General features: G+C 37.3%; 1 protein-coding gene across 2 annotated transcripts in view; it reads right to left on the bottom strand.

Moving 5' to 3' along the window:
* chn1 (chimerin 1) overlaps positions 1-14844 on the bottom strand; it is a 206083-nt gene that overhangs the window by 131461 nt on the left and 59778 nt on the right. The gene's annotated exons all lie outside the window — the stretch shown is intronic.

Below are 14844 nucleotides of genomic sequence, written 5' to 3'. Positions count from 1 at the left end.
TTGCCCACCCCTGATGTAGAGGAAATTATAGATTTTTCTTTATTTTGTTCCTCCCCATAGATAAGTCAGAAGCATGCATCTCCAGACAATATAGCTCTATGGATCACTGAGGCAGACAAGCCCCACCAGCCAACCCCTAAAAACAATAATGTTGCAGTACATGGAAAGATTCAGAATATTTAAGACTCAAATAGCAGGAGCATCTTGAGCTATCTCAGATTACAGTCTCCAGCAAAGGTACCAAAACGTGCAGCAGAATTAAACAGTAAACATAGACCCCAGTTTCTGTTTTTTTTTTTGTTTTTAAGCGACTAGAGAATAAGCAAAAAAAAAATGCAACTTACATTTATGAGTCATTTATATTATTAATATTAAAAAATATGCCACATCTTACTGTAAGGGAGTCCTACATTAACAAAGACTACATCATAGCTACAAGACACTTGTGGATTATGATGTATTAAAGAAAGGTACAAGAAAATTGTATGGGGGAAAAAAAAAAAAAAAAAAAAAAAAGACTACCAGCATGCTACTTTCAAAACTATGACAACAGAAATGCTTTTCTTGGTTGCCATTAAAGGTAAACTGCTTTTGCATCTTCCAAAGTAAAATCTTCTTCTGGTTCAAACTGGGGAGTGCGTCCTTTGTGGGGAACATCTATCTAAAGGCATCATATGAGGGTTAAAAACAAAAAAAAAAGACAGCAAAAAGGTAACCATGTTTGGGTATAGAAATTAGAACTGTTTATTCTCAGGATCTAAAGTAGTGCCTTCTCTACTAGCATAATCATAACCAATTCCCGAATCACCACAATCCAAAGATTAAAAGATCCTCACCCTTAGTAGACATCAAGAAACATCCATCCATCCATCAATTTCCCAACCCGCTGAATCCGAACACAGGGTCATGGGGGTCTGCTGCAGCCAATCCCAGCCAACACAGGGCGCGAGGCAGGGAACTAATCCCAGGCAGGGCGCCAACCCACCGCAGGACACACACACACACATACCCACCCACACACCAAGCACACACTAGGGCCAATTTAGAATCACCAATCAACCTAACCTGCATGTCTTTGGACTGTGGGAGGAAACCGGAGCACCCGGAGGAAACCCACGCAGACACGGGGAGAACATGCAAACTCCACGTAGGGAGGACCCGGGAAGCGAACCTGGGTCTCCTAACTGCGAGGCAGCAGCGCTACCACTGCGCCACCGTGCCGCCCACATCAAGAAACAGGCAGTATGAAATGTGTGTCATTTGCATTGCTAGCATAGATAAAACCAGGAGATAATGCAGATTAGCCTATGTATGTCTGAAAGTAAAAGAATACTTTATTTAACTAATTAGCCAACAGTACTGTGTGATGTTGCTATTTAAATGCTGCACACATTGTATTTAGAATGCACTTCTACTTATCAGCACATTACACTTTGAGTTTTTTTTTTTTATTATTGTTCCCATGTTGTTTTTAAATTTACAAGCTCAACAAATAGCCACCAGTCTCTCTCTGGTGAAGCTGGCAGTGTAATTTTCCCAGAGATGGAATTACATGAAGAATTAGTAATCTGGGTTTGTGGTTGAAGGAAGGGATTTCAAAAAATAATCTTTCATTTTTTTTGTAGCATGCTGTAAATCTTTCTCTGTTCGTCTGGTGAATGTAGCACACAGCACCACATAGTTTTTGTTTTAATCATACTGTGTGCTGCCAAAAAAAGTAAAACACACTGTACATTTAAAATGAAAATCAATTCAAAAAAGATTACCATGAATACTGGAAGACTTGGCTCCAGCAGACCCCCGTGACCCTGTAGTTAGGATATAGCGGGTTGGATAATGGATGGATGGACTGGGGGTTTCCTCCGGGCGCTCCAGTTTCCTCCCACAGTGCAAAGACATGCTGGTTAGGTGGACTGGCGATTCTAAATTGGCCCTAGTGTATGCTTGGTGTGGCTGGGATTGGCTCCAGCAGACCCCTGTGACCCTGTGTTCAGATTCAGCGGGTTGGAAAATGGATGGATGGATGGACGGACTGGAAGACTGCAAGCTTTTGCCAAACTCATGATTCCCATAAAATAAGAGTTCATCCCAAGTGATGTCTGTAGTCCCAAATAAAGTGTGGAAATGTTAGGTATTCCATACCTTTTGTTTTAAGATAAGCTGTGTGTACCACTAAGCATTAAAACTTCAGATGCATTTCTGTAAAATGTACAACTGGTGCTTATTATTTTGTTAAGGCTGAATACAAGGTGTGAAATCACAGGTTCTTTGTAAACAGTTGCAAAAGGTAAAATTATCACTGTAAGAACAATACAATGCAAAACAGAGTGGCAGTTAATAGAATGAAGAATTCATGGGTGTAAAAGATATTACCCATTTTTTCCCCAATACACAATTTATATACTGTACAATGCATCTATACTTACCTACATGAAAGTACACATTTGGTAAAATTTAAAAACAAAGAAAATTACAGCTAAAATTGTTATATAATGTACAGTACCTAACATGAATATTAGAAAATAACACCTGTTACGTACCTTAATCATAAGTATAGCAAACCCTAAATCAAGAATAGTAATAAAAAAGGTAATGACCCAATTTACTGGATTTACACATAACAGTTTCTTAAAATCAGTATATCTTACCTGTCTATTCATGATCCCTGACCTTACCAGAGAACACAAGTATTGCTCATATTCAGTCAGATATGCTGCAGTCTTTTGAGTTTGCCTAGTCGGCTCTGGTAATGGAGGGATGTACTTTGTTTTCACACCAGCTAATTCCTGCTTTTAACTGGAAATACATTTAAACATGCTGCCATTTATCAGTCCAAAATATTTACATGATTTCTTTCTGAAGTTTCAAAGAGTATATTCAAGTTTTAATAGGATTTCAAAAATAATGACTAAATTTCCTGAATCTCGCTTTGTAACATATTGATTCCTTTTTGCTTCTATAATGACCTCTTGTAAAGCCATCTTTAGTTTTGGAATGAGGTCTTAAATGCGGTATGGTGGCATAGTCATTAATAATGGTACCTGACAGCTATAGCCCTGGGTTCAAATCTCATTCTGTTCTCCATCTGTGTGGAGTTTCAACATTCTCCCTAATTCTCTACATGTTTTTTTCTAAGGACTCAAGGTTTCCTTTCATAACAAACACTTGGCTTAGGCTAAATGGTGGCTTTAAATGGGCCCTTTTTAATTGAAGATGCGTGTTTAAACATGTCCTGTGATAAACTGGCACTTTGCCTGGGTTTGTTTTGCACTTCACATACAGTTGTGCTGTGATTGTTGCCAGCTCCCTACTGTCTTGAACAGGTTAAGTGGGTAAGAAAACGCCTTGATATCTTATATTTGGCAAAAAACAAAAAAGATAGAATGGGGAAGGATGGCTAAAGCATTTGCAATCATTCCTACCTGACAATGTGTCCATAAGCTTGCTGGTTAGAGGAACGATACTATCTGTCATTAGGCATTTTGTACAGCAGAATACAGCCAGGCCTTTGGGATTTTCTGTATTCACACCAAACACTTTGCTGCAATGTCATCAGTAAGAATACTGGATGAGAGACATATTTTTACTGCCATGGTGCCTATCCACTGTGATAAGGAAAGTTTAAAGAAGCAGTGTAGCAGCTGAAGTATGGTACAACAACGTAATGCAGCTTAACTCTGGCCTGTTCCATGAGGGATATAAAAAAACTAAACACAAAATATACTACTTCTACTACCACCACCACCACCACCACGTGTGTAAAATCTGTGGAAAAATATATTTCACACATGGTTGTCTGACTACAGCATTTGTGCAAAGAACGGTCAGTTATTGAAGACAAGGACATAATTAGAAACAGTAATCATTTATTTTCACACAATAACAAAGAAAAGAATAGACGAAGATGATAAAGAATGCTGAAAATGAGCAGCTACTGTGATGACATTTCCACTTAAGTAATCATCATAATTTGACAACTTAAATAACAAAGACATTTAATAATAAACCAGAGTAAAATCTTAGCAAATAAGACCACACATGCTTAGTTACACAGTGCTTGTTAAATTTCTATTAAAATGGAACAAACTCGGTGTAGGATTTTCTGGATTTACAAAATAAAAGGAGAAACACAGAAACAGTACTTTGTTTAATTAAGATAGCAATTAAATTAAAAAAGGAACTGATTAGAGCAAAAACTACACCCACTGCAATCCTCCACAAATTAGAATCAGCAACTAGATTTTAGAGCACTCCTTTCCATAACCATCACATAGTGAACACCATTTTAATGGTCATTGTTAACAAATGCATTTAAGTTTCCTTTCTTTTATGTATTTATCATCTTTTAAGTATCATTTTGTAAATTCTGCTTGTGTTTAGTATGTACAGTATTTTATTATTTCTTTGTGAAACTTATTATGTTATGTATTTATTAGTTCTTTGTATTATATTCTTGTTCCTCTTTATGTTGAGCCTAAGGGTAAGGGACCCCTGATACTGCAACTCTGGGACCACCCCCTCTCCATAAAAGGAACACTTTGTTATTTGGGCCGGAGGTTTTAACAGTCCTCTTCCTTTAGGTAAAGGAGTCATTCTTGCCTCACTTTGGCTTGTGCCCGTGAAGGCTGCTAGGCAGAATTTTTCTACTAGGCCTCTGTGATGGATGGCCGGCGAGAGTTTCCGGCCCTCACCCCCAGGCCGCCAGGAGGAGCTCTCCCGACAGCGTGGACGTGCCCCGAATTCCAGCAGGGCCTCATGGACTTTGTAGTTTTTATGCACAGCCCTGCTGGATACCTTGGGGACCACCGGGAGTCGCTGTAGGGAGGCTTGTGGACTCTTATGTGCCCTATAACCTGGAAGTACGTCCTGGTCACATGAACAGAAGAAATGATGTACTTCCAGGTTGAATAAAAGGACTTTTACCCTGACCCGGAAGTAATAAGGACTTGTGGACTGTTGGGCAGGAACACTTCCGGGTCAGGGGGTATAAAAGGACTCTGGGAAAGCCCAGACACTGAGCTGAGCTGGGAGGTAGGGTGACGAAGTGTCTGGGAGAGGAGGATTGGTATTTGTGATTGGTTTATTGATTATATGAGTAGTGTGGAGTGAAGGGTGCTTTGTGCACGTTATTATAATACAATAAATAATAATTATACTTTTACCTGGTGTTTGGAGTGGTACCTGAGGGTTCAAGAGGTCGATAAGAGCCTCTACTGCTACACCTCAAACTAACACTTGAAGCCTAGTTTTCATATTTGTGTTTGGTGAGCTGGCAAATCATAATAAATTATATGGGCTATTTAACATATTAAAAATTGAGGTAAAAAGTGCTGAGTATTCACAAACCTCACCTTCTAGTCATATTCTTTTATGGATTTTAGTGGAAATTAAGATCAAGGTCATTTAAATTGGAAAACAAGCAGCATGTCTTGGTATACAGTGTTTTAGGAATATACATTAAACTTCTAATCAAGTACTATAATTGAAGCAAAATTTTTTTGGCAACTTGAGGAACTGAATGGTGATATCACCATTGTAGACTCAGTGTACCAATGGTGATACATTAGATTGTATACCAAGGGGTTGTTAGTTCAGTTCTCCCTGTTAACTATACAACCCCGACAGTGCTCTGTATAACATTCCTAAACAAAAGAATCATCACAATGTAAAAAGTAAAAGTATATCAGTAACAGGAAAAAATAAGGAAATGTTAGTTTTACACACACACAAAAAAATAGAGTTTAGGCATATAATGTTTTGGCTGTATATCCTTTCTCAGCTGTGTCCCTGAAAAGCTCTAAACTTGTTGTTGGGTGGAGTTTGGGGTAGTGAAGGAGGAAACCAGTTGAGTCAGATGAAAGTATGTAGGACCAAAGTCGGTGCATAAGATGACCATTAAAAAAAAAGAGAAAAGAAGATTTTAAAAGGTTAGCCAATGCCATGCATGTGCATTTGTGGATTATCCTCCGCGTTTCTTCTTAGATGTGTACTTCCACCCTGGATCGAGAGTGGGCGCTGGTGCTAACCTTATTCTGTTTCTCCCTCCACAGTTCCAAGATGATGCACAGTGTGGACAACAGACCCCTTCCCTTCCCACATCCCACATTTCCTGGAAGGAGGCAGCATTTGCTACGAGAATACACTGCAGGATGGAACTCTTCCCCGCCATGACTTACTAGCCTCATGAACCAATAGAAATGCCCCTTGACAGGACGCTGCTTTTGTTTGTTTATTTAGCACCACTGAGCACTTGATTTTGTGGGTCTTGCGTTTATTACATGGGGACAACCAGGCAGCTGCCCCAATATTTACTTTTGTATGAGCCTACACTTCTTACAGAGACCACACCAGTCATAAAGTAGTAGAGGAAAATGTGGTCAAAGTTTGATTATTAGTTTGGCATGTTTTTCTTTAACAGATATAAAATGACAGCTTTAAAAAAAATGCTATATTTAATGAGAAAAAGTGATTTTATTTCCATTAAACCTGGGGAGACTTTTGATCCCAAAGGTTTAAATATATTCAATTAAACAATCTGAAACTCATCTCTCCATTTCTCCTATGAACTGGCAGATGCTTTCTACAAGAAATAAGTTGTCTGGACAGGTTATTAAATTGTCCTGAGACACCAATTATTTTAAGACATGTAAATTTGTATTTTATACTTAAGATATTTGAAGCATTAACATACTGTTATTTGAAGCTTTACACTTGCAAACACAAGAGGGTGCCATTGTACTTTCTCCTACTTTTATACAAAAATAATGCAAAAATAATTGCATGCTGAAGTATTTTAACTTGAACCAATTTTACACAAAAAAGACATTTATAGTTACAGTTATGCATAGAGTGTACAGTTAAGAAATATAACTCTGGTACTGTTACAATTGTATCTTAACATACAGTATTTCCTGGATATTAACTGCCGATCAAAAATAAATTTGAAAACATGATTTAACAGTCCAAAGACATGCTGGTTAGGTGGACTGGCGATTCTAAATTGGCCCTAGTGTGTGCTTGGTGTGTGGGTGTGTTTGTGTGTGTCCTGCGGTGGGTTGGCACCCTGCCTGGGATTGGTTCCTGCCTTGTGCCCTGTGTTGGCTGGGATTGGCTCCAGAGGACCCCCGTGACCCTCTGTTTGGATTCAGCGGGTTGGATAATGGATGGATGGATGGATTGATTTGCTGTGAACTTAGTTTTGTAAAATTGGACTTGCTTATATGGAATGTTATTTGCTTTTAATAAATTCAATAAAATGCTTTAAAAATAAAATAAATTCGAATTATTTCTATTAATATTACAAATTTATTAAGTCTTTCTTTAGTTCTAACATTTTAGAAGGCTAGAAAATAAACAAAAATATTAAGATAAAAGTTTTTCCTTCTTGAATGAAATGTGCAAAATGCAACATTAAGCCCCCCAAACAAACCACAATGAAATGTATTCCATAATATTAACTGTTCCGAGTGAACAGAAATCGTAACTTTCCATTCTACATATAGTATAATTCACTGTTGGTTTTGCATTGACACTCGAATATATTGATATTTTTTTATTAAAGTGCTTAATTTTAGAGAAGAGCCTATTTTATTCTCACGCTGGGTCTCTCCAGGAATTCGCTTCCTTGGAGGGCTTTATGATGAGTTAGGGCACCTTATGTTCAAGTCTCGTTGTTCAAAATGTTTAATCCCACATTCTTCTTTCTCCTTTTATCTACAGCTCAGATCTGGCTTCAAGGAAGTATGGAATTTGTGTTTCTGCACCTTTACCAACTCCTCTTCTCTGGGAAACATTCAGTTAAGCCTTTTCTCACTATGTATGTTCGTATGCATGATGTTGGTCTCTATAATACTGTACAACAGTGCGTCAGACCTTCATCATCAGAATCTACGTGCTGGCATACTACCGTTAAAAACAAAGCTTGCCTCAAAAAATCCTAATCACTAGCATATATAATACTGTTTGGTCACAGGGTGTATTATACTTTTCAGTAGGCCTAGAGGCTGGCCCATTCTGTAAAGTTGACCCACTTAACTCTCTGGGAACTTTCTTCCACACATTCTGGGTCTGTCCTCCTGTGGCTCCATCTCCATTAAGGCTGCAACTATTCTTAGTATTACCACCCGCTCTCCACTTGATTATTATTGGTTTTAGATTTTTATGGTCCTTGCTTTGTCAATTTTTAATTTAAAGAGTTATTTCTTTATGTTCAATTGTTGACCAAAAGTTTATTAGTTTCTAAGTGGAAGAATCCAGCTAGTAATAATTTTAATGCTTGGTGGTTTTCCTTTAAAACGTAATTATGCTAGGGCTATCGGCAGTATGAATAACTGCTTCTTCTGACAAGACCATTTCAAACTGGGAACATACTTTTTTTTGCTTTAGTTATGGAGAGGGTTTGGGGGGGGGGGGGGGGGTGTTTATAATTCTCTTATATGGTTTATTTATTTCTTGATGTTATGTTTGCTTTCTTACATCCTTAAATGCTGGATGCCTCTGTATTAATTTTAAATTCAATAAAAAAATTGATTGCAAGAAAATCCCTACATTCAATGTCTAGTTGGGATTAATATGATATAAATAAAATGTTCTATAATACTATAAAGTGCCTAGCACTATACAAAGAGTATGCTGGATTCAATGGATAAAGTACTTTTCCCATTTTCAATTTGCAAATTTCTAATACTGTAGCATAAGAAATATAAAAAACTCTTTTATAGTGACATAAATGTCTTGAATCCATCCTGGTAAATAACACCAGGAATTAACAGAGCATTTGAAGACAAAATTAAAAACCAATACGGACTACTTCTACCAGACTACTGCATTAGGTTCAGCTTAGTATGTCTTTTGATTGATCAAACAACCCTGAATTAGGACTACCTAACCTACGGTACAGAATATTGTTTCGGCTGATATTTCAACAGACTTTCACACATTTACTTATCCTGGCCTCATCAGTGAGGATTCCCCAGACAAGCATAGGAAATGAGAGATGGCATGTCCAGAACAGATATTCTGCTTTCAGAATTTAGGTTCTGTCAATTTAATTTAATAAAATTTATTACTGAAATGCATGAGAGAGCACTTTTACGAGCAAGGCATTCTGAAATATGATACAACTCACTGCTGTGAATTGAACTTAAATTAAAAAAAAAACAAGAGAATGGAACAGCTATTCCATTTAACAGTGACCTCTTGTGGCAACCAATGTTTTCTGCATGTTTGGATGTGGAAAGTATTATAGTTTGACATACCATATAGTATATACCTGTACAAATATTTTAATTGCATCATGAAATGTAACTTAAAAAAAAGTGTACTGTTACTTTTTTTAAAAAAAATTTTCTTGATAAACACTGCTATAGCTCTCAGGTTAGTGCAACCAAAATGTGGCAAAGGAACACCTAAGCTACAGAGAATCTGTTAACTACTGTACATTATTGTTTTGCTTTGTTTTCTTCCTTGTCAATATAATTAAGATCCTCAAGTTTGACCGAATAGTTAACAATCAAGATGTCACAATATTTCATCCAAATGCTAAAATGTTGTTTTTCTGACCACCCAACTTGGTAGTTTGTTTACAAAAATGAAAACCAAAAAATGTGCTTCATCATTCATTCTTAAATAAGGTCAAAAGACAAGGTGAACTTTATTATCCTTGAATGACAAATGAATTTGCTCTTGGTATAACTAAAAAAACAAATATCACACAAAGGAAAATATACAATAAGATAAAGAAAAAAGCAAATTTAACTGCAAATATGCATTACCATTTTTCTTGAGCTATTGTTTATCATTAAACAGTTACTCTTGTATCATGTTGTACATTGCTTTAATTTCCACTATACGTGTTTAGTATGTTTTTTTGATTTAGAATTGCAATTTTTATTGTATGAGGTATCCTTTCAGTTTTGGTGTCACCCTCATAATTTCAATAGTTTGTCATTACATATTTACAAAGAGTAAAACTAATGGTTAAATTGAAGATTATCCAATGAGAATTTTCCTGAACAATAAAATTCTATGCCTTGCACAAGCATTCTGTATAAGCAGATAGATTGTATATGTCCTTCCTGAAAACAAAATTATTAATGACATGCAGTATAAAGGTAAGAAATTAGACAGTATATTTAAACACCCGACTCAGAAGTAACTGTCTGTTAGATGAACTCAGTCAGATTCCGATGTACACTAAAATGGTTGAATGAAAATCTACTAATACTGGTATTGGAAAGCTTGCTTTGACTGTATTGTCTATGGTTAGTGCTGGTGCTAGGTTATTTTGTACCCTAGGCCAAACTTATTAGTGCGCCAACTGACTGTTTGGTAGCTAACCCTTTATGATCTGCGCCCTAGGGGCACACCTAATTCACCTTAATGGTAGCACTGGCCCAGTCTATGGGACTATGCCCACAAGTAACAGTAAATGTCCTGAAGAATTAATATATTAATATATATTAATATTAAGATTAATATATTTTAAAAAGATTAATATATTTTTTGAAAAACCACACATTTTAATATGTTTCAATTTTGATTAGTGTTCCACATTCTGAAACAGAAATCCTTGTATATTGTAAGTACAACTGGGGGGTACATTTCCTTCACTACATGACTGAGGCAAACAGACCCTTGCACCTGAATGGACACATGAATCTCGGTCTCTAAAAAGACAGTACCTACTGAAACAAAAATTGCACTACAATTTTTAAAACATTGGAAAGGTTTTTCCTTTAATTTATCAAAATCAGAAATATGCCTTCTTCAGTGTGATAGTAATACTATTAATTTTTTGGGTGTATTTTGCTCTTTTTTGGAGCCATGATAACATATTATGGTACATAATAGAAGGATGTTTTAAATATATTTTTAAAATTAAATAGGCAAACCATGCTAAACGTTTTACTACAGGTAAAAATGTTTTCTCTTGTACTACATGAATAGATAGAACTTTGGTTTGTGACCAATGTGCTAACTTTTTTTTTCATTTTCGGTTCAATGTAAATAATGCACTCTTAAATTCTTGGCCTTCTGTTAAAATGAAACCTCTAAAATGAACTATACTTTTAACTGTATTAACAGTACGATTTAAAAGAGTACTTCCTCGAGCAATGGGTGTTTAATTGTAGGACACTACACTCCATGACCAAGTTTTTCAGATATGAGATGGTTGGGGGTTTATAACATGCTTTCAAATACATATTAATCCAATAACCACAACTACCATCATGTGCAGATTCCTACTCTACAACCTACCTTTCATTCAGTTTAGATGTATCATTCTTGTGTCCAACTCTTTAAACAATATTAAAAAAACATATCAATGTTTTCATACCTACTAATATTTACCATTCACAACAATGAATATATAATGGTTGGTCTCTGGAACAGTGAATAAACGAATCAATCAATAAATGTGATAACAGACATCAAAGCAACACAATTATGACACTGGGTAGTTGTTGCTCAGAGGTTATGAAAGAGTATGGCCTGGAATAGACTGCAATAAAAAGTAGATGGAACTACTGTATATAAGCATGTCACATCAGCAATTCCTCCCTCAAGTTCATGCTGTTAAACAATATGCTCACAGGCAGGCATAATCCTTTATTGTGCTTATTGCCCTTAAAAGCATTCTGGACAAGTGTTTCTTCCGTTTTAATCTTTGTGACATTGCTAAACTCCACTGTGTTAGTAGCTTGAACTTGAGGTGGCTGTTATCCATGTATGCCTTGAACGTTTCAAATATTGCCTAATGCAAGAATCAATAACATGTCTACTTTTTACAAATGTAATATACAGTAAGTAACAGAACAAAATGTTGTTGTCATTGGTTTTATCAAAACAGAATAAAGTTTGCACAGCTTCAAACTGAAACATCCTCTTTACAATGGAAACTAAATTGAAATGTTATTTCTATAGTAGAATAGCCTGTACTACTGCCCTGTTGTGTTAGTCAACACAAGATAATCTGGTAAAAGCCTCTCTTTTGTACTTCTAGCCTGAAACAAAATGCATCATCTAAAGAATGCTTTATCTGCTTGCAACCCATAAACTGACTATGCTGTGTGGGAGATGGCCAGTTGTTCATCCCGGCCAATACCCCCAGGCCGTTAGATGGAGCCCTCCCTGTAACATGGAAGTGCCCCAAAGACCAGCAGGGAATTCTGGACAATGGAGTGGTTATTCCCGGCCCTGCTGGACACCGTGGGGCCCACCAGAGGACGCTGCAGGGAGGCTCAAGGACTTACATGTGCCCTATAACCCGGAAGTGTGTCTTAATTACCGCGACGAACTTCCGGGATGAAGAAGGAGAGTTTTCATCCAATCCGGAAGTGCTAACGAGTCACATGGACAAGGGTTCAGGAGCACTTCCGGGTCATGGACTATAAAAGACTGTGGGAAACCCAGATGAGTGAGCTGAGCTGGGAGGAAGGGTGGCTAAGTGTCTGGGAGTGGAGGATTGTGTATTGATTATTGTGAAGTATATGAGTATTGTGGAGTGGAGGGTGCTTTGTGCACAGTATTATAATAAAAAGTCAAGATATTGGACTTTTACCTGGTGTTTGGCGTGGTACCTGAGGGTTCAAGGAAGCGATAGCGCCCCCTACTGTTACAGCTGTTAACCTCCTAATATAAAAACTGGGTATATTGTTTTATTTTTGCTGCTTTTCCTTGTTACATATGCATGTCTTTACCTTCTAACATGTTCCCCTGACCACTGGATAAAAAACATTCTTAAATTTAAAATGCATCAATCCTGTCATAATCTTAGATCCGCAGCTCTATTCAGCCACCTCAGCAATAGAGCCACAGAACTTGGACCATTTCGGTTCAATGTCTCCAGCCTCCCATGAAATGAAAGAGAAATTTGTCCACAGGTGAGAGTTGTTCTCTCAGACACTATAAACAGACACAACCTTTCTCTAACTAAATGTTTAACACTAGAATTACCAGAGTCTACGAAAAAACTCGTAGATCCGGCCCACCTTAAATCGCTTCTTAAATCCGTTCACACCTCTCCGCCAGCGTCTTTTGTTCTCTAAATGTGCTGATAAAAGACAAGCTGCCAGCAGCCGGCTATTCCATCCCCCCTCCGACTTAGAACGTGAACGCACTTTTCCCAGCTCATGCCTTGATTGATTGTCTGGGAGTGAACTGGAGTTTTAGAGTTGAAATAATAGATCGTTATTTGGAACGCACACATTCCATGTGTGTATCATTTCTACAGTAATCTATGTAAACACATTGTTAAAACAGAAACTTTTTCATATTTTAGTAATAAATGTTACAAAATGTAAGCATAAACTATAGAATGTGTAAAGCCCGAGTTCCTAAGATCAAATAAACACTTCCACAAAAGCTTCACACACCATACAACAGTTTCCGTGGCGTAGCGCGCTAAGATTTGCCTGTCAGAGCGAGTAGCTTTTCTCTGCCTCACAAACATGAGTTCAATTCCCTGCTGGGGATAAAGTGTTACTTCTTTTTTTTTCTTTTTAACCTCAAACGGACATAAAATTTGTAAATTGGTATGCACTGTCAGTTAATGAGATCGTTATATTTTTCATGTGGGATGCTCCTTTTAAAATATTTTTTTAACAATTGAGACTGCAATTAACATGAACAACTGTCCTTATAACTTATTTTTTTCAAGATCCATAACACACAGACAGACAGAGCACTGCGTAATACAGAGACAGACAGGCAGAGATATACAAATAAACAGGGAAGGCACACGTACTGAAAGAAAAAAAAAATCAACATGTGCGTTGTTCCTGCAGCACTGAATAAGCTCACGCGCTCTAACATCACCCTTCCCCCCGATCTGGCTCTCTAAGTAACAGCACAAGTACAGACGCAAACCAAGTGTAATCAAGAGTCCCAGTTCGATCCTCACTCACTCCTATATTTGCCGTTTTCAGTAGTAAGCTGCTCTTTTTGATAATATTATACAGTACACACATGCACTTGATTTGTGTCTGTACTTGCGCTGTTACTTAGAGAGTCAGATCGGGGGAAAGGGTGATGTTAGAGCGCGTGAGCTTATTCAGTGCTGCAGGAACAACACACATGTTGATTTTTTTTTTCTTTCAGTACGTGTGCCTTCCCTGTTTATTTGTATATCTCTGCCTGTCTGTCTCTGTATTACGCAGTGCTCTGTCTGTCTGTGTGTTATGGATCTTGAAAAAAATAAGTTATAAGGACAGTTGTTCATGTTAATTGCAGTCTCAATTGTTAAAAAAATATTTTAAAAGGAGCATCCCACATGAAAAATATAACGATCTCATTAACTGACAGTGCATACCAATTTACAAATTTTATGTCCGTTTGAGGTTAAAAAGAAAAAAAAAAGAAGTAACACTTTATCCCCAGCAGGGAATTGAACTCATGTTTGTGAGGCAGAGAAAAGCTACTCGCTCTGACAGGCAAATCTTAGCGCGCTACCCCACGGAAACTGTTGTATGGTGTGTGAAGCTTTTGTGGAAGTGTTTATTTGATCTTAGGAACTCGGGCTTTACACATTCTATAGTTTATGCTTACATTTTGTAACATTTATTACTAAAATATGAAAAAGTTTCTGTTTTAACAATGTGTTTACACAGATCACTGTAGAAACGGTACACACATGGAATGCGTGTGTTCCAAATAACGATCTATTATTTCAACTCTAAAACTCCAGTTCACTCCCAGACAATCAATCAAGGCATGAGCTGGGAAAAGTGCGTTCACGTTCTAAGTCGGAGGGGGGATGGAATAGCCGGCTGCTGGCAGCTTGTCTTTTATCAGCACATTTAGAGGACAAAAGACGCTGGCGGAGAGGTGTGAACGGATTTAAGA

Source organism: Erpetoichthys calabaricus, chromosome 8 (genome assembly GCF_900747795.2).
Source record: "Erpetoichthys calabaricus chromosome 8, fErpCal1.3, whole genome shotgun sequence".
Taxonomy (NCBI): Eukaryota; Metazoa; Chordata; class Cladistia; order Polypteriformes; family Polypteridae; genus Erpetoichthys; species Erpetoichthys calabaricus.
Note: the sequence above shows the minus strand (reverse complement) of the source record. Positions and strands in the feature narration are given on the sequence as shown.